The sequence below is a fragment of the Prionailurus viverrinus genome, unplaced genomic scaffold (assembly GCF_022837055.1).
Source record: "Prionailurus viverrinus isolate Anna unplaced genomic scaffold, UM_Priviv_1.0 scaffold_33, whole genome shotgun sequence".
Classification (NCBI taxonomy): Eukaryota; Metazoa; Chordata; class Mammalia; order Carnivora; family Felidae; genus Prionailurus; species Prionailurus viverrinus.
In genome coordinates, this window is record NW_025927604.1 from 5,468,164 (window position 1) to 5,490,578 (window position 22,415).

A 22,415-nucleotide genomic window follows, 5' to 3' on the forward strand; every position below is an offset into this window, starting at 1 on the left:
AAGACAAATTTGTCTTGTCCTTGCATAACTAGGAACAAGTTACTGTGGATGGCAGTTCTACTAAATGTTTCACTGTGACCCTAGAGGGATCACCATCCTTACAAACTGTGCTTAGAGTTTTCTTACTGCTCGCTGGCCAGCTGGGAAGCTAGTGCCCCATGTTGTGCTCATCACAGTCAGTCAGGGTCCTAGACCGATAGGTTTTCCATCGTTGGCACATGCTTTCAAGATCTCAGGGTGAAAAAGAGTATGGTGACTCAAGTGCCAGATCTTAAAGCTTCTACTTGGAAGTGACAAGGGCTCATCCACTCATGTCTCATCGGTCAAAACAAGTCCCGTGACTAAACCATGAGATGCCAATGGGGTGAAGAAAGATAGTGCTCTCCTAGGAGAAAGTGGAAGATATTTTAAAAACACAGAAGGGGAAAAACTAGAAGGAAGAGTTAGGGAAGACCTTTTTATGGATATACTATTTTCATCAGAAAAACAATTTGGTGTTAGCATTTTGAGTAAAGGACTCAACATATGCTCTATACCAGAGACAAGAAACATGGCCCAGCCTCAAAGAGAAAGCCAATGCGGAATGAGATTGGGGGGAGGGGATTGTTGGCATGGGCCAGACAATGTCATTAGTGCTTTAATAGAAACATACAAAACTACCATTTGTAGAGGGTGAAAATATTCAGATTTCAGGATTTTTGAAGGTTTCTTGGAGAAGTAGGACAATAGATACTGATTACGTTATTTAGATGAAAATTTATTTGGGAACTTTTAAAGTAAGGATTGGCATTCTCTCAAAAGCTGCATGCCAACTAGCCAAACCCAGCTTTCCCAGGGCATGAAAGGAGTGCCAGCAAAGTAATAACTAACTCAAGAGGCTTGGCAGTGGGCATGGCGACCGAACAAGCCTCGTGTCAACATATGGTAAAGATCACTAATTATTGGGTTTGCTTTCTTCATCGCGATTGGTTAGTCTGACTTTTAATCCATACCAGCAGGATTCAAACAATAGGAGTAGAGTCACTTTAAATTCATAATCACAAACCTCAACTGATACGAAATCCTGGCAATAAAATTATGTTTTCCCAGCCTTATACGTTCATGTCTTCTTGTTACTGAAATCTCCATCATCTTCCCACATGTACCCTCATACTCACTGAAAATAGGAACCATCAGGCTCATAAACGCTTATATTTCCAGTTCTAAACCAATGACCTGTCTATACATGCATAGACTTTTTCTCTCTGCCCAACAATTAGAAGGGAAGTCATGTTCATGCCTGTATCAAAGGCCAATCCTACCTGCTCTTGAATTCTGTCTCCGTTCCCCTTTTCAAGGGCTTCTTCTTCCAGCAGTTTCCTTTTCTCTCCTACCTCGTTGATCTCTATGGCGTTACTCTAATTGGTAGACAGACACTGTCCTAGACCTTCTCATCTTCAGAAAAAAAAATCATCCTTGGACCTCAAAGCATTTCTTAGCTAATGGATTATTTCTCTACTCTTGTATGTTTCTTGAGAGTTCTCTACAATGCAGTCTGCATTTCTTCTACTCTTCTCAATCTTGAATCCAATGTTGGGGCATCTTGCCCAGTTGTTCTTTTCAATCTTCTGCTCTCAGCCACCAGTAAACTCCATGCCTTCTGCCCATTCTTTTACATCTCCTTTGCAGGTACTTCCATCCTACCAAACCACTGGGATTTGGAGTTTCTTCTCCAATCTCAAAACCATCTTCTCTTCTTTCCTCTTCTCATCCTCTTAGATGACTGCATCAACTCTTAATTGATATAAATATAGGCTTTTCAATTATGTGTCCAAAATATATCTGTTCTGTGTTACCCATACCACTTTCTAGCATCTTTTTTTTTTTAAGTTTTATTTATTTATTTTGAGAGAAAGAGCAAGTAGGGGAGGGGCAGAGAGAAGGAGAGAGAGAGAGAATCCCAAGCAGGCTCCACACTGTTAGCATGAAGCCTGATGGGTTCATGGGGCTTGAACCCACGAACCGTGAGATCATGACCTGAGCTGAAACTGAGAGTCGGATGCTTAACCAACCGAGCCACCCAGGTGTCCCCAGATCATTTTGCACATTTAGATTCACAAATATGAAATTAATGAAGTGCTCAGGATACACCTGGGAATTGTGAGCGCCTAGGCATCAGGGAAGTCCTGAGAAGTGGTACTGTTTAAACCCCTTCAATGTTTCCTTGCCCTTCTTGCCACGCCCTTCTCCCTGCTCACCTTACCACGGCCTGACACTGCTGGGCATGACCTGAGCCCTGCCCGTCTTGCTGCTCCAACTCTTGCCACACTCTTATCTGGTCACAACTCTCCTGCAACACGTGCTGTCTTTCTGACCCTCAAATATATTGAGTTTTTTTTTTTAATTTCCTTCCTCTTGGCCTTTATAAATGCTGTTACCCATACCTTTAGTGGTTTCTGTCTACCTTTCATTTAATTACTACTACTTCTCATAGTTTAGATCTCAGTTTAAATATTTTCTTTTAAAAAAAATTTTCACGTTTAGTTTTGAGAGACAGAGACAGACAGAGTGTGTGGGGGGAGGGAGGGGCAGAGAGAGAGGGAGACACAGAATCCAAAGCAGGCTCCAGGCTCTGAGCCATCAGCACAGAGCCCCATGTGGGGCTCAAACCCACAGACTGCGAGATCCTGATCCGAGCTGAAGTTGGACGCCCAACCGACTAAGCCACCACCTAGGTACCCCTAAATATTATTTTCTTGAAGAAGACTTCTTTAACCAGTTCATCTAAGATGGGCTCCTGTTCATTATTTTTTAAAACTTAGCTACCTTTTAAAATTCACTGTACTTAATGCAACTTGCTAATGCTTTTATGCAACTGACTGTTCTTTACTAACGTTGTTGCTGCATTAAACAGTGCACTAAACCGTTTCCTTCCTTCCTTCGCCAGAACACATACCCTAAAAGGGCCGGAGCCGCATGTCTTTTTCATGATTTTATCCTCAATGATGAGTACATGGCTTGGAGCACAATATTTGTTGAATAAATGAAATTTGGGAGCATGACCGAAGGCCAAGGGCGCTCCAGCCTCACCCTTTGTGCCAACCAAATGAAACTGCCAGCACAGTTTTAAAACTTGGAAATACAATGAATTTAGGTGCTACAAAAAAGGATGATGATTTTTTTTTCTATTCCTCCTTGCTTCCCATCCTGGATTTAGAAGTTATCTGTAAGGCTGAAATGAGTCACATACTGACAAAGCACATACTTCAAATCAATAGAGGTTTCTACAAAGTCTTCATGTTACTTAGCAAATGAAGTAAGACTTGCATTCAGCATGGCAGATGATGTTCTTCCAACCCCTTTAAAATATATTAAAGATATATTAATGTAGAATGTACCAGCACAGTGCACTGCAGATAAAAATGGACAGTAGACCCAAGAATAGGCAGTATTTCTCCTAACCATACATTCTATTTAGAACTATATGCTTAACTGTTTAACCTTCTATGCTGCATGTTAAAGCAAGTCAGATGGTTCCAAAAATGGTAGGAAAGGACTTTTGAACACGTACCTTGCTCTGGATTCTCAGGGATCCCAGGACTTCTGCTGCTGTCAAATGAGCCAAGGTACAATCGAGAACATGAAAATAAAGAAACAAATTGTGATAAACACAGACCCAAATCCTCTTACTCAGTAAACGTACTATCTGAGAAACCGAGTCACATGCTTGTTCAACCTGCACACGGCCCAGGACACAATAAATATCGCAGTATTTCGTTCCCGCTCACCACTGTTCCAAATCAGGGACTCTTGGCCCACAGAATGGTACAAAGCTAAGAGAGCGCATATGGAGATGCCTTATATCTTAGGAGGCTGGCCCTCCAAAAAAATTGTTTTTTAATTTAAGAAACTAGGCAGAGGAAGGAAGGGCTCATGTAGCTTGTGTTGCTTTTTCTATAAAACTTGGCCCTCTCCCAAAACTGTAGATTGCTTCTAACTACCACGGTCAGAGAAGCTGACCAATTTGAAGATTCAGACTCTAGCTAGCAAAACAACACTAGATGCCTGCCTTGTACCTGGGACACATCAAGGGAGTGCTGTGCATGCCAGTCAGAGCCTATGATCACATTAGAAAGACAGAAGCTGACAGCACCCAAGTATGTTAGCTCAAGAATACCTGCAAACCTGGGAGAAGTGGCCCATCCAAGGATGAGAAGCACATCATATAGTCTATAAAATATGCTCTACTGAAAGCAGAAGGGATATGAGAGTGTGAACAAGAAAGAAAGAAAGAAAGAAAGAAAAAAGAAAAGGGGAGGGGAGAAAGAAAAGAAGGAAAAAAAGGAAATATCTCCTGTTACAACATGTGGGGTGCCAAAGCTATATCCAGAGTTAAATTCATCTCTTAAAATATTTTATTTATCAAATAATAATAAACAGACACTAGACATTGATTTTAAGAAATCACAAACATAAGAAAGGCAACTACAGGGAAAGGGAACAAATAGAACTTATCAAATATAGTAAATAACAATATGAATGAGAAATTTTAAGAATCAATCATTTGAGGGGCTCCTGGGTGGCTCAGTCGGTTAAGCGTTCAACTTCAGCTCAGGTCATGACCTCATGTTTTGTGGGTTCAAGCCCCACGTCGGGCTCTGTGCTGACAGCTCAGAGCCTGGAGCCTGTTTCAGATTCTCTCTCTCTCTCTCTCTCTCTCTCTCTCTCTGCCCCTCCCCTGCTTGCACTCTGTCTCTCTCTCTCTCTCAAAAATAAATAAACATTAAAAAAATTTTAAATCAATCATTTGAAATAATGAACAATGACAGAGTAAAACTATGACACATGAAAAGAAAGGGATTAGATGCCATAAAGGTACTGTAACAACAGACACCAAAGGGAAAAAAAAAAGAGTTAAATGCCCATTACTTTTACAATCCCATTGGATGGATCACTTTCTGGAAAATTTTAAAGTCAAAATTGGAGTGCCATGGTGGCTAAGTTGGTTGGGACTCTGACTCTTGATTTTGGCTCAGGTCACATCCCAGGGTTGAGGGATCGAACCCCATGTTGGGCTCTGCACTGAGCTTTGAGCCTGCTTAAGACTCTCCCTCTGCCCTGCTCCCCTACCTGCACTCTTTCTCTCTCTCTAAAACAAACAAGCAAAAACAACAACAACAAAATAACAGTTGTCAAAATAGCAGCGGGAATGAGTGACTACTAATAAGAACAATACTATGAATATATATAGTTTTCAAAATTCAAGGAAGGATTAATTCCAAAACTTTAATATAAGCTAGAGCATAAACATATGCACGGCTAGCTAATTTCTTTTACAAAACCTCAAAAAACGCTGTTATCCAGATTTGAGAAAGCATAAAAATAAGAATTCAACACTGGGATTAAAACTATGTTAAGTTTAATCTTTTATTTTACTTTTAAAATATGCAAATTTCACATGTCCACCAACCACTTCAGTAGAGGTCCAAGGTCTCTTCTTCGGCCCGCGTATTGATCAGAATTCTGTATTACGTTTTTGAACCAACAACCTAACGTCCGAATTTCAAGTTTTGGTTTCTTAAAAGTGAAAAGTGGATCTGAAGCTATTCGGAAAGCAGTAAGTCCAGAAACTTCATGATGCGGGAGTGGAGAGACCATGGAAGTGTGCAGGCACCATCAACATTTCAGGACCCTGGAAAGCAGGGGTACCCGGGGGGTTTGGGGGCTGTGGATGCCCCCTGGATGGGAAAGCTGATCTAAGCAACTGGGAGCGTGGAAGCCAGGAAAGTGAGACATCAACCTCGCTCAGGTGGTGGCTCTTACCGCACACGCAGCCACTGCGGCACACAACCCCTCTGTGTAAGGGGGCAGGTGTGGGTCCAGGGGGGCACCTGTGGGGGCTCTCCCCACGAAGGCAGCTGGGGAGATCTGGCATGACAAGGAAAGGGCGACAAAGAGAATCACAGGGGGCAGCTGTGCCCTCAATGCTGTAACTGGGGAGTTGGGAAAACCCCCAGACACAGGGCAGCTGGTCCCCACCATGTTCACCTGTGCTCCTGGAACAAATCGGGATGCAGTTGAGTAAATGCCCCGCACCCACTCTGCCCTCTTCGTTTAGGCGTCCAACAAGAAGGAAAAAGGTGAAAACCTGACAATAAGAAATTCTGTAAACGGCACTGACGGCCTTCTCTGCTTCTATTTTGCCCTTTGACCAGCTCTCTAAAACTATCTACGCTTCCAGTGAATTATGGAAATGCCCTATTTTTTTCTGGGGGCTTTTCCCTCTGAAAGAATCTCTCTCTCTTTTTTTTTTGTATTATAAAATGCTTTAAAAATACTGTTTATTTCCAAAATACCTTAGCTATTTTTAAATTGTCTCCTATGTGACCAGGTAAAGATTTCTTAAAATGGACTTAAAATTTATATCAAATCTTTTTGACATGATTCTTTCAAAGTAGAAAAAAAATTGTCAGAACTATTAGTGAGAGTTTTTTTTTTAATGTCTATTTATTTTTGAAAGAGAGAGAGCAAGCAAGGTAGGGGTAGAGAGAGGGGGACAGAGGATCCAAAGCAGGTTCTGTGCCGTTAGCACACTCAGAGCATGAGCTCACAAAGTGTGGGAGCGTGACCTGAGTCGAAGTCGGATGCTTAATCAACTGAACCACCCAGGTGCCCCACAATTAATAAGAGTTTCAAATAAAAAATTTTAAGGGGTGTCTGGACGGAACAATTGGTCGAGCATCGACTCTTGATCTCAGCTCAGGTTTTGATCTCAGTGTCACGAGTTCAAGGCTCCACACTGGGCTCTGTGTTGGGTGTGGAGCCTACTTAAAAAATAAAAATAAAAATGTAAATGACTCAGAATGTCCTAAAGAATGAAAAAAGGCAAGAACAAATACACTAAGAACTATTTGAAATAAAAAAAGGAAGACAGTCCATTTATAATTTAAAAAAATTATACTTAAATATGCCAAAATATTTTAAGATATACCAAGTTACACTAAAATACAACTCAAAGATTATGCTTATTCTGTGGCTACCCCAAGAGACTCAACTGAAAAAACTATTAGATGCAGTATGTTAGTTAAGCAAAAGAGCCAGATACAAAGTAGATACAGAAACCTGAGAAGTTTTCTTAGAAACCAGCAATAAGGTTTTGGAAGACACGCCTTAAAAAATGACCACACTGAGAATAAGAGTAGAAATATGAAATATCTAGGTGTGAATTTCTCGAGACCTATGTGTAAGCTATGCGGAAACCAAGAAACATACAAAGATTTTAGTGATCTATCAAAGTGAACACTGGAGTGCACTATTTCCAGATGGGAAAACCGAGTTAATTCCTGTGATTAAAACGAGTCAAACCAAATCTCTACCAGAACTAGCTGTGGAGACACGGCCGACTGCGAGCTGTGGGCGTTGCCACAAAACAGAAAACATGGCAGAAAATGACGTCAAGATTTATGACAGAAGTGACTGGTGTGTGGAGGGCAGAGGGAGTGGGGGGAAGCACTGCTTAAACATCATGTACCAAAACATTCTTGAATTTACGCGTGTTTTTTTAATAGGCTTGAGTGATCGCTCTTTCCTATTGGGAATGGCTGGTAACTAATTAATATAGGAAAATAAACTCTAGCTTCTCTAGCAGCAGGAATGCTGGCAACGGCCTGCACTGGCCAACACGGCGTGGCCACTGAGACCTTGAGATTCGGCTAGTGCAGCCGAGGAGCTGCGTTTTTAATTGTATTTAACGTCAGTTCATCTTAATTTAAGTCATGCAGCTACTGTTTCGGACCATGCAGCGCTAAAATGACAAAACGTATGAGGACGAAACCAATAAATACTGTTTTCTTATTACAAATGAGAAATATGTTTGGAAACATGGCAATGGTGAGAAGCACGTGTTATGAAAAGAACTCTCTTAATCTACCTGTTAGAGCACAGATTGGTACAAAATCTCCTGAAAATAATTTGCCAATTTGTACCAAGTTCGTAATTGTGGCCCAGTGGCCAGGTGACTTCAGAACCTTCTAGGAACCAATCCTACTAAAGTAGTCAGAGATACTGATGATAATTTGTATATGAAAAGTGTTAATATTATATGATTTATAATTTTTACAATTTGAAATACATTTAAATGAGCAACCAATGGAAATACGGGTACTTGGAGAGGACTAACTATTACACATGCACTTAAAGTCAAGTTTGGGCGCATTAACCACTAAATTACAAAATATTTACAATATAGCATGTTTTATAAAAAGAAACAAGTCTTTCTCCCTGTCCTCTCTCTCTCCCTCACTCCCTTTCTTTCTCTCCTGCATAAATTAAACAAATAATATTAGTAAGTATCAGTTATCCAAAATAACAGTGTACATGGGATAATAAAACTTGCTTAACGTTGGTTCTAGCTTTTTAAATTATCCTTTTAAAAAGCTTTCAATAAAATAATTTACAATAGCATCATGAATGAAAACACGCCCTCAAATGTTAATAGCAATTTATACTTTACAGTGTGTCTTCACATTCATCATCTCTTTTTTTTCCTTCAGCAGCCTATAAAGATAAAGCTCAGGGGAACTAAGTTATTTGACCAAAATTACACATTTTTCAAGTAGGGTGGCCCAAAAGAGACTTTAACCTGTTCTGTCTGCGGTTGTTGAAACTGAAGGTAAGTTTAATAAGGTCTCAGAGGTGGTGTGAGTCTTTCCACTTCTGAATTTGAGTCTTCTGTCTGATAAACAATAATTATCTGGTAAATCATCTACTAAAAAAGAAATTACACTGTCAATTTGGAAAGTTGAATTCATTTTGCAGCAGAAAGGATTTTCTATACTTTCATGTCTGTGGAGAGATTTTCAATTAAATCCCTACAGACTATGCTCTGGAGAATGTTTTCTAGCCTGTCCACACACACCTACTCTAAAAATAAAATTATCAGAGAGAGACACACAAATTGTCTTGTGTAAACTGTGTCCATGCCCATCAGGTGAATGGTTTCTGCAGCGCTCACCCAGCACATTTAACATTCTCTCCTCCGTGCAATTAAATAGAAGCTTGATTAATCACCTGAATCACATGAATCTCTGGGGGGTGATCAACACGTTTGAAGGAGGTGATTTACCCCCATTAGTTTATCTTAGGATCAAACTTATTAGTAAATAAAAGCTTGCAAGTGTTATGGTACTTTATAAAAAAAATAAACTCCAGATTTTTTTTAGGAAAACTGTCTCGGGAGTTTTCCCAAATATGAGCATTGCCTTCTTTTTATGCTGAGTCCAATTTCCAGATGGGAAAGATTTGTTTAAAGGCTCAAATTATTCTGTCATCGACTGTTAAGTTTAGGGGAGAAGATGAACAGCAGATGGCCTAACCTTACCACATTGCAAATGCAAACACAGGCTGGAGCCATGAGGTCGCTTGCCCAAGGTCACACACTTGGTGTCAGAGATGGTGTTGAGAACCTGTTCTCCTAGACCCCTATTTGTTACTGAAATGCACTCACAGGAGCAAAGGAAAACCAACCCACCTTCCCTAAATTCCAGATAAATGCATCTTCAATTGGCTCTCTAATTAAAAACACATTTTAAAATAAAATACTTCCCCCCTCCCCCACCCCTCCCAGTTCTGTCGTAGCATGCCTTTTGTTTGCGATGAAACACATTGAAAGCCTCTTACGGGAACCTCAGGAATCACATTCCCCCAAATCGGTGACTATTGTCAGTAGTTTGGTGTGTACTCTCTTTCCTGCCATTCACACAGAACGCAGAAGTTGTGATATCTTTAGATCGACTGTCTTCTTAAATAATAAAGAAAATATTATTTCTCAGGTGTATATGGTGCTTTACATAATGTCGTACGTTGCCGTACCGTTTTAGAGTGTCGTGCAGCAGTAAATAACTAAAACAGGAAAGTGTTGTGGAAACGGGACCCTGCGATAACACAGACTCACAAAGGAGTGTTCGCTTTGTCACGGGACAGTCGTGGGGGGTGCCGGAAGGACAGTGAGGAGACTGTCAGTGGAGGCCGGAAGCCCAGTGAGAAACTGATCGTATAGGCTCAAGAGATGGTGATCCATACTTTGCTGTAAGGAAACAAGAGGCAAACCCGCCATTTCCATTAACTTGAAAAATAAAAAGAAAAATGTACCAAATTAACCTACGCATGCAGATAAATTTTCTAGGCAGAATATTGAAAGTGCCAATTGGCTTCTGTTAGTTGCAGATGATAAGATACGGGATGATGAAGACGAGCTAAAGAGAGAACTGCTCAGTATGCAAGCAGAATCTCCAATCCAGACTTGCTCGGCTGAAAAATAAAACTGTTACACATTTTCAGACTCACCAGCTGGCTCAAGGCTCTCAAAATAAGAAATGGCCTCAGGGTAAAGAGTAAATCAAGGGTGTGGTCAGAAGACCCCTTTTAAGACCCAGCTTGGTAGATTCTCTCAACTAAGAGAAAGCACTTCGGAAGAATCTTGAAAGTATTGCTTCACTGCAGCTGGACGCTTGGCTCAAAAGTGGAGAGCATTCACTCAAATGGAATTAAGGGCATGGCTCAAGTCACGATCGGATTTGGTCAAAAGCCCACAAAGTTTTCAAAGGTGTTGTACAAGTAGGGACTGAAAGGGGCAGAAATCATTCAAAAAAGAAAGATACCTCTGAGATGCTCAGACTTTCCACAACCAAGAAGGAGGCTCAGAAAACTGCTCAGGTGAATGAACACGTGGGTTATTTCTTATCGGAAAGAAGAGATGTTTCAGAAGGAAGAATTCCAGAGGATGTAAATCATGAACTGGGAACTACTTTTGAGAGGCATAATTGGCCCTAATCAAGGAAGGACCCTCTGCTGCCAGACATAGGCCTTGAGATGATGAGCTGGATTTCAGAATTGCTATGGACCAGTGACCCCTCTGTGCCTCCTGTCCCTACCTTTCCTATGCAGAGTTTTGCCACAGTTATCTTGTCCCCATATCACCAATGTGTATAGGTGTGTGAAAGGCAGATCGCATGTCTTTTGAATTCACAAAGCTCTGGATCAAAGACAGAAGCATCCACACAGGTTACTTCACATCTGGGCCTGATGTAGACATGAGAACACAGTCTTCAAACTCACTGTTGTGACTTGAGTTTGCGGTGGAGGTCTTATTAGGGAATGAGTGTGTTGAATCCATGGAGAGGGTTGAATCATTGGGGCAGGAAGACGGATGCTGCAGGCTGTTACACCAATGGTGCCCAGTGAATTAAACCTCCCAGTGCCCATACCCTTGTATAATCGGCTCTCAAACACTCTAGGCTTGGCCACAGAACTTGTTCTAACCCATAGGCAGGCATTGGTGAAAATGTTTAAAGCAAATGTTTAATAAGCTGCCATTTTTTGGGGGGAGGGGGGGTCTTGCTTTTCTGGAATATGGCCGCCACTTTGTGACGAAGCCAGCCCAGTCCAGCCCTCTTAAGGACAAAGCACTGCAAAGAGAGGAAATCCCCCAGCCCCAGGCTATGACCCAACTGGATGCCATCATATGAGGTAGCCCATGTAAGCCCAGCAAGAGAACTGCCAGCCAACCCAGAGAAGATAAATGATACCAAATGATACCGAATGACAAATTATTGTTTTAAGCACCAAGATCTGGGACCGTTTCCTACTCAGCAAGACATAACTGAAATAGAACTTTCCAGCAGCAACAGAAGAAGCTAGAAGAAAATGAGCAACATTTTTAAAATTATTGTGGGAAAAAAATATTGTTCACCTGGAATCCTATTTGTATTCAAACCAGCAATTAAGCAAAAGTATAGGATGTCTTAAGATAAATCAACATTTTACTTTCTATGCGCTCTTTGTTGGAAGATGAACTCAAATAAATGAGGAATTAAACCACAAAAGAGGAAGAGACAGATATGAAGAAAGAAATATTTAACCCCAAAGGGAAAAAAAAGTGAATAGGCAAATTTACAGGGTAATTATACAGGGAATCCCCATTGGAACAGCTAAGGCATAGGTCTAGCTCATTTGGGGAGCAAAGCAGAATACTACTAAGGGATGTCTTCCAGGAAATAAAAGGAAATTCAATATGTTAAGATAAGATTTACCCTCCAGTTAGGGAGGTGTAGAATGCATTATTTATGGCTACTTAGAAATCTAAATGGGTAAGAGATAAAGTATTAAAACAAAATGTGCAAGTATGAAAATAATCATCATAATGCACTAGAATCATCACTATTTTGGGAAGGGGGTTGTGGACACGTGCATGTGAGCGTTCATGTCTGCATCGGGTTAGTTATCAGTGAATTTATCCTTCATCTTGCATATTACAAAGTCAATAGGTAACAACTAAAATGGAAAAATCAAAACATAGAAGCATATGGTTGCTTTACAGAAATCTGTGGGTCACTACCACAGGAAGAATCAGCTGGAAGGGTTGGAATGGCCAGCTCTTTGAGGTGGGAATAAAAAATGAAAGAGGGGGGATCTGCTCTGCTGTTTTTGTTATAAACATCATAGAGCCACTCGACTGTAAAACAATGTGCTTTGAACATCTTTGACTATGTTGAAAGAAATTTTTATTATCTAAATACCCGTGTTTATGACTGAAATTCACAATCACTACCAAAGTCAAGAGGGTTTTTTTTTTCTTTTTTCTTTTTTTTCTGCATTAGCTGATAGTCCAAGGATGCTTTGGGGAGAGGGATAAGAAATAGCAACCAGAAAGGCAGCACATGGTCCAGAAAACAGAAGTTCTAGAAAGGGTGGTGAGGATTATCTTTAACTTTGCCAATTCATTTACTGTGTGTCCAGGCTGAGGACGCTGCAGGGCACAGACATTTCAGTACAAGTTTCATGGCCTTCTAGAGCTAAAGAATGTAAGGGAGAAGTAGATTCTGAGACGGGGGCTTAGGCTGTCCTCATACCGTCTTTTGCAGGACGGCGGAAATCAGAGCCTGGGCTAGAATTTATGTGAGTTGAACAAATGGAGCACCATGAGATCATGAAGCAAGGGACAATTAAATTTCAACTGCCGGAGGAGGAAGACAAGTCATGTCGAAGGCACAGAGGAAAAAATGATGAGGGGAAAGGCCAGGGAAGCAGAAGTTCGATTTACAGAGAATGATCCGTGACGCCTGGGGTCCAGGTGAACAGCCCATGGAGGATACAGCAGAAGGCGCCACTTAGGGCTCTCGCTCAGTGTGCAATCTCTGTTACAAATGAGATCACTTCAATTGAATAAGCGTGTGCAGCATAATCATGAGCTGCTACCCCTTCGTTTTCTAAACTGCTGTCCCCAGGACAGAGGTCAGAAACAGAAAGAACAGCTGCTGTAAGATAAATCAGAGACACCCTGGTCCACTACTTCTGCATCCATCAAAGTGCGCCCTGGTTTCTGCAATCTCCTCCAGGGAGAAGAGCCTACCTGGTTCTCCAGGAAGGTCAGCCAACTTTTCAGGTGTTTTCAGGTCACGCATCCGTTTATTCCCACATTCGGCGAGTATTACTGATCGCCTACTATAATAACAGGTGCAACCTCTGTATTCATGGATACCATCCAAGGGGCTGGACACAGACAATAAATGAGGAGATACACAAACAACCCATCCGAGTGCCATGCAGGCAATTAAAAGTGCAGAGAGCTCTGATAGAGACAACACCAAGCTGTGTTAGGCAGCCTTCAGTATTGTCTCTGATGATCCCCATCTCCTGGAATTCACACTCCAGGTCGTCCTCAGTCTGTGAGTACTGACTAGTTCGTTCATAACATATAGCAATAAACATATAGAGATAACATATAGCAAAAACGATAGAATATCATGGCTCTTATTACATTATAATAGAATTTGACTTCTCCCTTGCTCAAACTCTCTTTCTGGCTCTGTTCACATCTTTGCTCCAATAAGCGAGCTGCCATGTTGTGAGTTTCCCTAAGGATGGGCAAGAACCTGACGGTGGCCAGGTCAACGTCCCTGAATGAGCTGAATATCACCAGTCACCACATGAGTGAGCTTGGAACTAGACCCTTACTCAACTATGCCTTTAGAAGAGTCTGTAGCCCCTGTCAGTATCTTGGTTGCAGCCCTGTGAGGTCCTGATGCAAAGGACCCAGAGAAACTATGTCCGGATCCACAGAAACTATTAGATGACAAAAGTGTGTGGTTTTAAGTTACTGAGTTTGGGGTAATTTTTACACAGCAATAAGTAACTAAATGCACTTGTATGTAAGATAACTCACTTTCTTTTAATCCATTCAGATAATCTTTGTCTTTTAATTGAAGAATTTAGAACCTTCTGCTTTAATGCAACTACATTTATATTTTAGGTTAATTGAACCGGTTTATTTCATTCTTTCTGTGGGACCTAATTGTGCTCTGCTTCTTTATCTCCTTTCTTGTTTGTTTTGATGGAGAATTTTTATCATTCTGCCCTTCAGCTTCTTCAACAGTTTGCAAAGTATATGATGCTCCCTAATTTATCAGAGTATTCTGTTATCATTTCCTTTGCTCTTAGACAAAGACCTTTAAGTATAGGAAGCATAACTGCTTTAGGGTTTGGAAATGAATGTGTCTCTGTATTTCTGTTCTCTTTTCTCACGTTCTCATTCATTTACACCTTGTTTTGTGGGGTGCCTGTTCACTTTTGTATGCTGATCGTAATATTTAAGATTATTTCTAGGAATAACATGAGGCATATGAAAATTGGGTATTTTTTTAATGTTTATTTATTTTGAGAGGCGGGGAGGCTGAGAGAGACTGAGAGAGATAATTCCAAGCAGGTTCCATAGTGTCAACGCAAAGCCCAACATGAGGCTCGAGCCCATGGGCCATGAGATCACGACCTGAGCCTAAATCAAGAGTCAGATGCTTACCCAACTGAGCCACCCAGGTGCCCCAAAAATCAAATATTTCTTAACAGAAGATCTTCCTTTCTTTTCTATGGCTATGGGAGAAACGTTCTAGGATTGCTTTAATTCCAAATTCAAGGTTTGGGATCTTCTGGGAGACCCAGGAGATACAGGGCGGGCTGGAAGCCACACGATTAACTTCAGATTCATACTTAATGTGTTTGAAGCCACTTTGAAGCCCAGCTTAAAACATGGGTGGGCACTGGGCAAACACTAGACATTAATTGACGATGTGTCTTCTTGATTACAAACACCTTCAAGGAGAAGCCTATTTTAGTGTAAGATTCACCTCATCAAGCTGTCATCTACCCTTAGATTTTAGCCCAGTTCTTACTATGTTACTAGTTCTTTGATGTTTTCAGCATTTTCTCACATTTAATCCAGCATTTTTTGCAATTGCTGTCCACTAGGAGAGGATTTGTTTTGATTACCTTACCTGCCATTTCTAGAACTGAAGTGCTTTTTATCCATAATTTTTATAAAAATATTTTTCATAAGATAATCAATTAGATTGAGTCCCATGTATCTTACAGTTTTGTCACTGTTATGATTAGTGTTGTGGTGGTGGTTGTTTTTACATCGTCTTTGTCTTTACCAGGAAGGAAATTGCATCCTTTTTCATACGATACTAACATACCTAGTAACTTTGCTAAACTCAATAATTCTCATAGTTTGTTTTTAGATTTTCATGAATTTTGTATGTAGACAACTGTATCTGCAAATAAGAATTTTGTTAGTATACTGCCAATTCTTATAAGCTGTTTTATTTCTTTTGTTGTTGTTATTGTAGCTCATTTTCTGGTACTTGAAGAAAATGTTGAAGAATAAGGTTTGGTGATAATGAGAATTTTTATCTTTTCCTAAATTTAATGTAAATTATTCCATAATTTACCAGTAAGTATGATGTTTACTATAGATTTGTGATAGATGCCTTTTTGTAGTAAAAAAGAACTTGCATTTTGCATCCAACTTCTCAAGGATTTAAAAAAATCTAGAATGCTTAGTGAATTTCCTAAATCATTTCTTCATATATTAAAATGGCGTATTTTCCCCTCAAATCATTCATATGTCATATCATGCTGATAGATACTTTGACATTAAGCCATCAATGTGTTACTCAGATACACACTATCTGATCATTTTAATGCAGCACCAGATTGCATTCAATGAAATTTTATTTTGAATTTCTATACCATTCTTCATAGATGAAGGTAGTTACTTTCTTCTCTAATGAAAATTATAATAGTGATAATAGCAATCAGCAATCAGATACAAAAAGAAATAAAAGGCACACAAATTGGCAAGGAAGAAGTCAAACTTTTCACTCTTTGCAGATGACATGATACTCTACATAGAAAACCTGAAAGATTCCACCAAAAAACTGCTAGAAATGATAGGTGAATTCAGCAAAGTTGCAGGATACAAATTCAACATACAAAAATCGGTTGCATTTCTATACACCAATAATTCAGCAGCAGAAAGAGAAATCAAGGAATTGATCCCATTTACAACTACACCAAAAAACATAAGATTCCTAGGAATAAACCTAACCAAAGAGGTAAAAGATCTGCGTGTTGAAAACTATGGAAAGCTTATGAAAGAAACTGAAGAAAACACGAAGAAATGGAAAAACATTCCATGCTTATGGATTGGAAGAACAAATATTGTTAAAATATCAATACTACCCAAAGCAATATACACATTCAATGCAATCCCAATCAAAAATAACACCAGCATTCTTCACAGAGCTAAACTTTTTACAATCCTAAAATCTGTATGGAACCAGAAAAGACCCCAAATAGCCAAAGTAATGTAAAAGAAAACCAAAGCCAGAGGCATCATAATTCTGGACTTTAACCTGTATTATAAAGCTGTAATCATTAAGACAGTATGGTACTGGTACAAAAACAGACACATAGATCAATGGAACAGAATAGAGAATCCAGAAATGGACCCACAAACATATGGCCAACTAATCTTTGACAAAGCAGGAAGGAATATCCCATGGAATAAAGACAGTCTCTTCCACAAATGGTGCTGGGAAAACTGGACAGCGACATGCAAAAGAATGAACCTGGACCACTTTCTTACACCAGACACAAAAATAAACTCAAAATGTATGAAAGACCTAATGTGATACAGAAAACCACCAAAATACTACAGGAGAAGACAGGCAACAACCTCTTTGACCTCAGCCACAGCAATTTCTTACTAGACATGTCTCCAGAGGCAAGGGAAATAAAAGCAAAAATGAACTATTGGGACCTCATGAAGATAAAAAGCTTCCGCACGGTGAAGGAAACAATCAACAAAACTAAAAGGCAACCAATGAAATGGGAGAAGATATTTGCAAATGACTTATCGGATAAAGGGTTAGTATCCAAAATCTAGAAAGAACTTATCAAATTCAACACCCAAGAAATAAATAATCCAGTGAAGAAATGGATGAATGAATACACACTTTTCCAAAGAAAAACATCCAAATGGTTAATAGACACATGACAAGACTCTCAAATCACTCACGATCAGGGAAATACAAATCAAAACCATGAGATACCACCTCACACCTGTCAGAATGGCTTAAATTAACAGCTCAAGCAACAATGTTGGTGAGGATGCAGAGAAAGGGGAAACTTTTGCACTGCTGGTGGGAATGCAAACTGGTGAAGCCACTCTGGAAAGCAGGATGGAGTTTCCTCAAGAAATTAAAAATTGAGCTACCCTATGACTCAGCAATTGCACTACCAGTTATTTATCCAAAGGATACAAAAATGCTGATTCGAAGGGGCACAGTCACCCCCATGTTTATAGCAGCACTATCAACAACAGCCAAATTATGGAAAGAGCCCGGATGTCCATTGATGGATGAATGGATAAAGAAGATGTGGTCTGTATATACAATGGAGTATACTTGGCAATCAAAAAGAAGGAATCTTTCCATTTGCAACTGTGTGGATGGAACTGGAGGGTATTATGCTAAACAATACAAGTCAGTCAGAGAAAGACAAACATACGATTTCACTCATACATGGGATTTAAGAAACGCCATAGATGAACATAGGGGAAGGGAAGGAAACATAAGATAAGAAGAGAGGGAGGCAAACCATATGAGACTCTTAAATACAGAGAACAAACTGAGGGTTGCTGGAGGGGAGGCAGGTGGGGATATGGGCTAAATGGGTGCTGGGCATTAAGGAGGGCACTGGTTATGAGCACTGGGTGGGATACGTAAACAATAAATCATGGGGTTCTACTCCTGAGAGCAACCCTACACTGTATGCTAACTAACTTGAATTTAAATAAAATTTAAAAAGAGAAAAATAATAATCATAAAAATCTAATCTAATCACAGGCAGAGGTATGAACTTCTCTGTTCTCCTGTTTTTCCATCAGGTTCACAGTACTGATGGAAAGTGGGCTCTGTGTCTTTGTTAGAGCCCCCTTTATTATGAGACCGCCGAAAAGGAAAGAGTAAGAGTCCCTTTTCAAACTAAAATTACCTCCCTTTAAAACAATAGAAGGGATTTATATTACATATACTATGTGTCCTTGGGAATTTTAATGTATTTATAATGATGAGCCTTCTTAATAAAAAACATAGTATTTCCATTCGTCACATTCTTGTATTTTTCTGACCCTCAGACACATTTTAAAATTTTCTTGTCGCAGGCAGCATCTATCGCAAGTTCATTCTTAAGTACTGTGTTTTGTTTTGTTTTTGTTCATGTGTTGTATTTCTTCCACTTGCGTGTGTACATATACGTATATATGTAAATGTATATATTGACATATGGAAGTGATCATGAGCAAATACCATACTAGGTACAGGGGACAGAAAAACAAATTAGATGTTCCAGGTCCCTGTCCTCACGGGGTTGAATGCGAGATTGAAATTTGAAGAGAAAGAGCCCGGATAAATGTTAAGACTCACTTACCCAGGTTTGTTTTTCTTTATAGCACACTTCACAGCCTGTCATCGATTGCCTGATTATTTAGGAGTTTTTGTTTCTCTTCCCCATAAACATGCACTCTACCGAGGCAAGGATTCTGTGTCTGAAGTCCTTGCTGTCTCTGTAGGACCTAGAAAATGTAGGCATTCACTCGACATTTGACGAGGAATGAAAACAGGGGCGGGCAAATCACAGTCACAGGCCACATCCAGCTGGGGGACAGCTTTTATAAACGAAGTCTTATGGGAACACAGATTCTCCAACTGCTCTGCACATATTCTGTGGTTGCCTTTGCACCACGGGGCAAAGCTGAATGACTACAACAGAAACCTCGCAGCTCACAAAACCTGAAGCCGTTACTATTTTCCCAGTGACAGAGAATTGACAGGTCCGGTGACCTCCAAATTGAAGGATGAATATCTGAGAACAAGATCTTTCTTCAAGCAGGCCCCAGGAATCCAATTTAGCTGCTACCTGGGAGAATTATGTGTTTAAATCCTGGTGTTATCCAAGGTGGCAGAACCTGCTTTCTTTCCACCAAAGGATTCTGGAATTTCACGGCTCACTTCAAGGCCGAGTTCAGTTTTCTCCTCTCACACACCACGGTGTCTCCAGCCTGCTGAGGCCAAGTGAGCAGGGTTAGGGATGGAGGGCAGGCAGGACTGGGGAATCGTGGTGGAGAAATCCCAGACACCCGGCGATGGAGACGCAGGGCCAGGCAGGGCTCCTGCTTCCCCAGGAAATGGGGCTCAGGGCCCTGTCCCAATCTGCCTCTCCAGCCCCAGTCCCCTCTCCAAGTCCCCAGGCCCAGTCCCCAGCCCCCTCTCCAGGTCCCCAGCCCCCTCTCCAAGTCCCCAGCCTCCTTCCAGGTCCCCAGGACCCAATCCAGGTCCCCAGCCCCAGTCCTCCAACGCCCTCTCCAGATCCCCAGGCCCAGTCCCCAGCTCCCCTCCGGGTCCCCAGTCCCAGTCCCCTCTCTGGGGTCCCAGGCCCCCTCCTCAGGTCCCCAGGCTGCGCTGTGTTAGCTCCAGGAGGGATCCAGTAAACGTCACTCCTCAGGATGCCCCATTACCAAATTAGTCCTCGCCCTGGTCGGCGGGGCTGTCTGGTCACTTGCCAGGCCTGGCTGCGAGGCCAGGGCGCTGTTTACTCGGAACTGCACAGGCCCTGTGCTTGTGAGGAAGCACAGACCCCACGGAATTCAGGAGGGACCGCCAAGCAGGGACCGGTGGCTTCGCTACCAAATAAGGCCAATCGCCAGCCTGCGCCGCTGGGCCAGGGCTCAGGGCAGGACTCAGGGCAGGGGTGCCTCCTGGCCCCCTGTGAGGACCCCTGCGGGGTCCCCGGTGCGCCCCAGGAGCCAGGGCTCTGTGGGCCCGGAGGGGCTGCGCGCCCGCCCTCCCCCCATCCCAGGCCTTCCTCCCCCAGGGGCCCTCCCCCTCCCCCCCCAACCGTGCCCTGGGCCCTCCCCGCAGCGGCCCTGCAGGCAGGAGCATCTTCCTCCGCAGAGACTGGGGCCCCATGCACGCTGCGTGTCCCCACTGTGCGCCCTCCACGGGTTCCCCCTCATTCTGACCACAGGTCATAACGGACCCCGCCCCTCTGTGTGTGTCGCCGCGTCCGTCCGCGGTCGTGCGCCCCCGGTATGAGGGTGGCTGTCCCCACACTCCACACACTCACACACACGTACGTGCACACACTGCACACAGACACATTACGCATACATACCCGTCCCCCCCCCCCCCCATTCATACTACACACACATACACACACACACACACACACACACACACAGAAGCGTGGATAGGTGCGTCTTTGTCTATCGCCCACGCTGTACTGGCCTGGAGGACAAGGGCCAAGGGCCCAGGGCTGAGAAGTCCGGTCTATGAAAAGGGCAGAATTCAAAGCCAGAAGAGCACGCACCCGCACTGTATTTCAGTCGGGTGGGGCCCTACCACCGAGGGGAAGTTAAGGCTGCAAAAGTGGTCAGTTAATCGTGCGACGCAGGGCCTGCACTTCGGAACGCCTTGCATGTGGCCCCGGTATAACATTCTCTGTTAACTGTGCAGCCTGCGCGTCGCTGGGCAGCGCGCCTCGGCTATGGCGGTCGGTTGGCGTTTTTGTTAAATGGAAGGATCAGCTGATCCCCGGATGAACAAACGACGGAATTCATACTTTGCAGGGCGGATTAGTTAAGAGGAAAACAGCTTTGATGGGTTGGCATGTAACTGTTTTAATTGGCTCAAGCAGAGAGCTACATAACCCACCCAACTCTCCGACGCGGGAAACATCAAGATCTCAAATTAATTCCCCGAAAAGCACACCACCAATGATGTGTCAAGGTTCAAGGCCAAAGCTAAGACACTTGGGCAGAAACAGATGAAAAGTGAACTTGGCTACGGCTGGGGGAGGTGGAGTCTCACATCTGCCGACTGTTTGTGTTTGCTCAAAGCTATTTGTGGTTTCTTCAAAGCTATTTGTCATCAAAAAAAAAAAAAATTTTTTTTTTTTTTTAAAGGGGCATCTTGGTGACTCAGTCGGTTAAAGCGTCTGACTTCAGCTCAGGTCACATCTCCCGGTTCATAAGTTCCAGCCCCGGCTTGGGCTCTGTGCTGACAGCTCAGAGCCTGGATCCTGCTTCAGATTCTGTGTCTCCCTCTCTTTCTGCCCCTTCCCCTGCTCATGCTCTTTCTCTCTCTCTCTCTCTCTCTCTCTCTCAAAAATAAATAAACATTAAAAGACAGAGACATAGAAGGCCCATTGTGAATTGTGAAGAAAGATTCACTGGATGACAAAAAGTTAAAACCTCAAGTTAGGCAATACTTACCCTGAAATGTCAGCAGCTCTGCAGGTGCCAGTAAAGGGGACTGCGTGTAAACATTCTGCGTTTAGACATGACCCGAACTTAGCTTGCAAGGGAAAATTAAATCACGTCAGTGAGATTGTTAAAATGCAAAAACAGAAGATCTGTGGAAAAGACTGTAGAAAACTATGATTCCTTGTGCTTTTTCTCCCAAATGCTGTACTGAAAACAGAGGAAAGAATGGACACCTTGAAATGTCGAGGAAAACCTGTATTCTGTGTGAGAATAACGTGGCAGAGGGCCGGACGTTATTCCAGAACATTCACAGTGACCTCTTCGTTGGTACCCCAGAAAGGGCAAATGAGCACCCTCGAAGAGCCAGGGACTGGTTCTCCAATGTCAGGAAAGCTGGTCGAGACCCCGCAGTTACCAAGTGCAGGGCCCAGGGCTCCAGCCCACCTCTCCCCGGTTCCCGCCATCTTCCCTGAAACGGGGAGGGAGTCAGCGTGGCCAGTCCCTACTGGACACCCGTAAAGACCGGCCCTTGGCCACTTCTGCCCAGCCTCCTCACTATAAAACTCCTTAAGGGTTGTTCCACAGTTGGCTTTGTCTTCTAATTTATACTGCTATGTAAGCAAAGTAAAACTTATAGAGAGAAACTGATAAAATCATCAAGTCTGTCTGGTGCCAAGCATTGCACTAGAAACCACGACTTAGCACCTTCCCCTTCACAGCTCTTCTGCCGGATGGCTCTTACTTGTGCCCATTTCCCGGATGATGAAAGTGAGATACA

At 42.2% G+C, this 22,415-nt stretch overlaps 1 long non-coding RNA gene across 1 annotated transcript; it reads right to left on the minus strand.

Moving 5' to 3' along the window:
• Nucleotides 1-3,248: 3,248 nt before the first annotated feature.
• LOC125158305 (uncharacterized) lies at nucleotides 3,249-20,809 on the minus strand. The gene is made up of 4 exons (XR_007149328.1): nucleotides 20,743-20,809; nucleotides 18,805-18,940; nucleotides 3,551-3,588; nucleotides 3,249-3,338 (listed from the first exon to the last, which is right to left on the minus strand). It is a non-coding gene; the product is annotated as an uncharacterized LOC125158305 (long non-coding RNA).
• Between the last annotated feature and the right edge of the window lie 1,606 nt (nucleotides 20,810-22,415).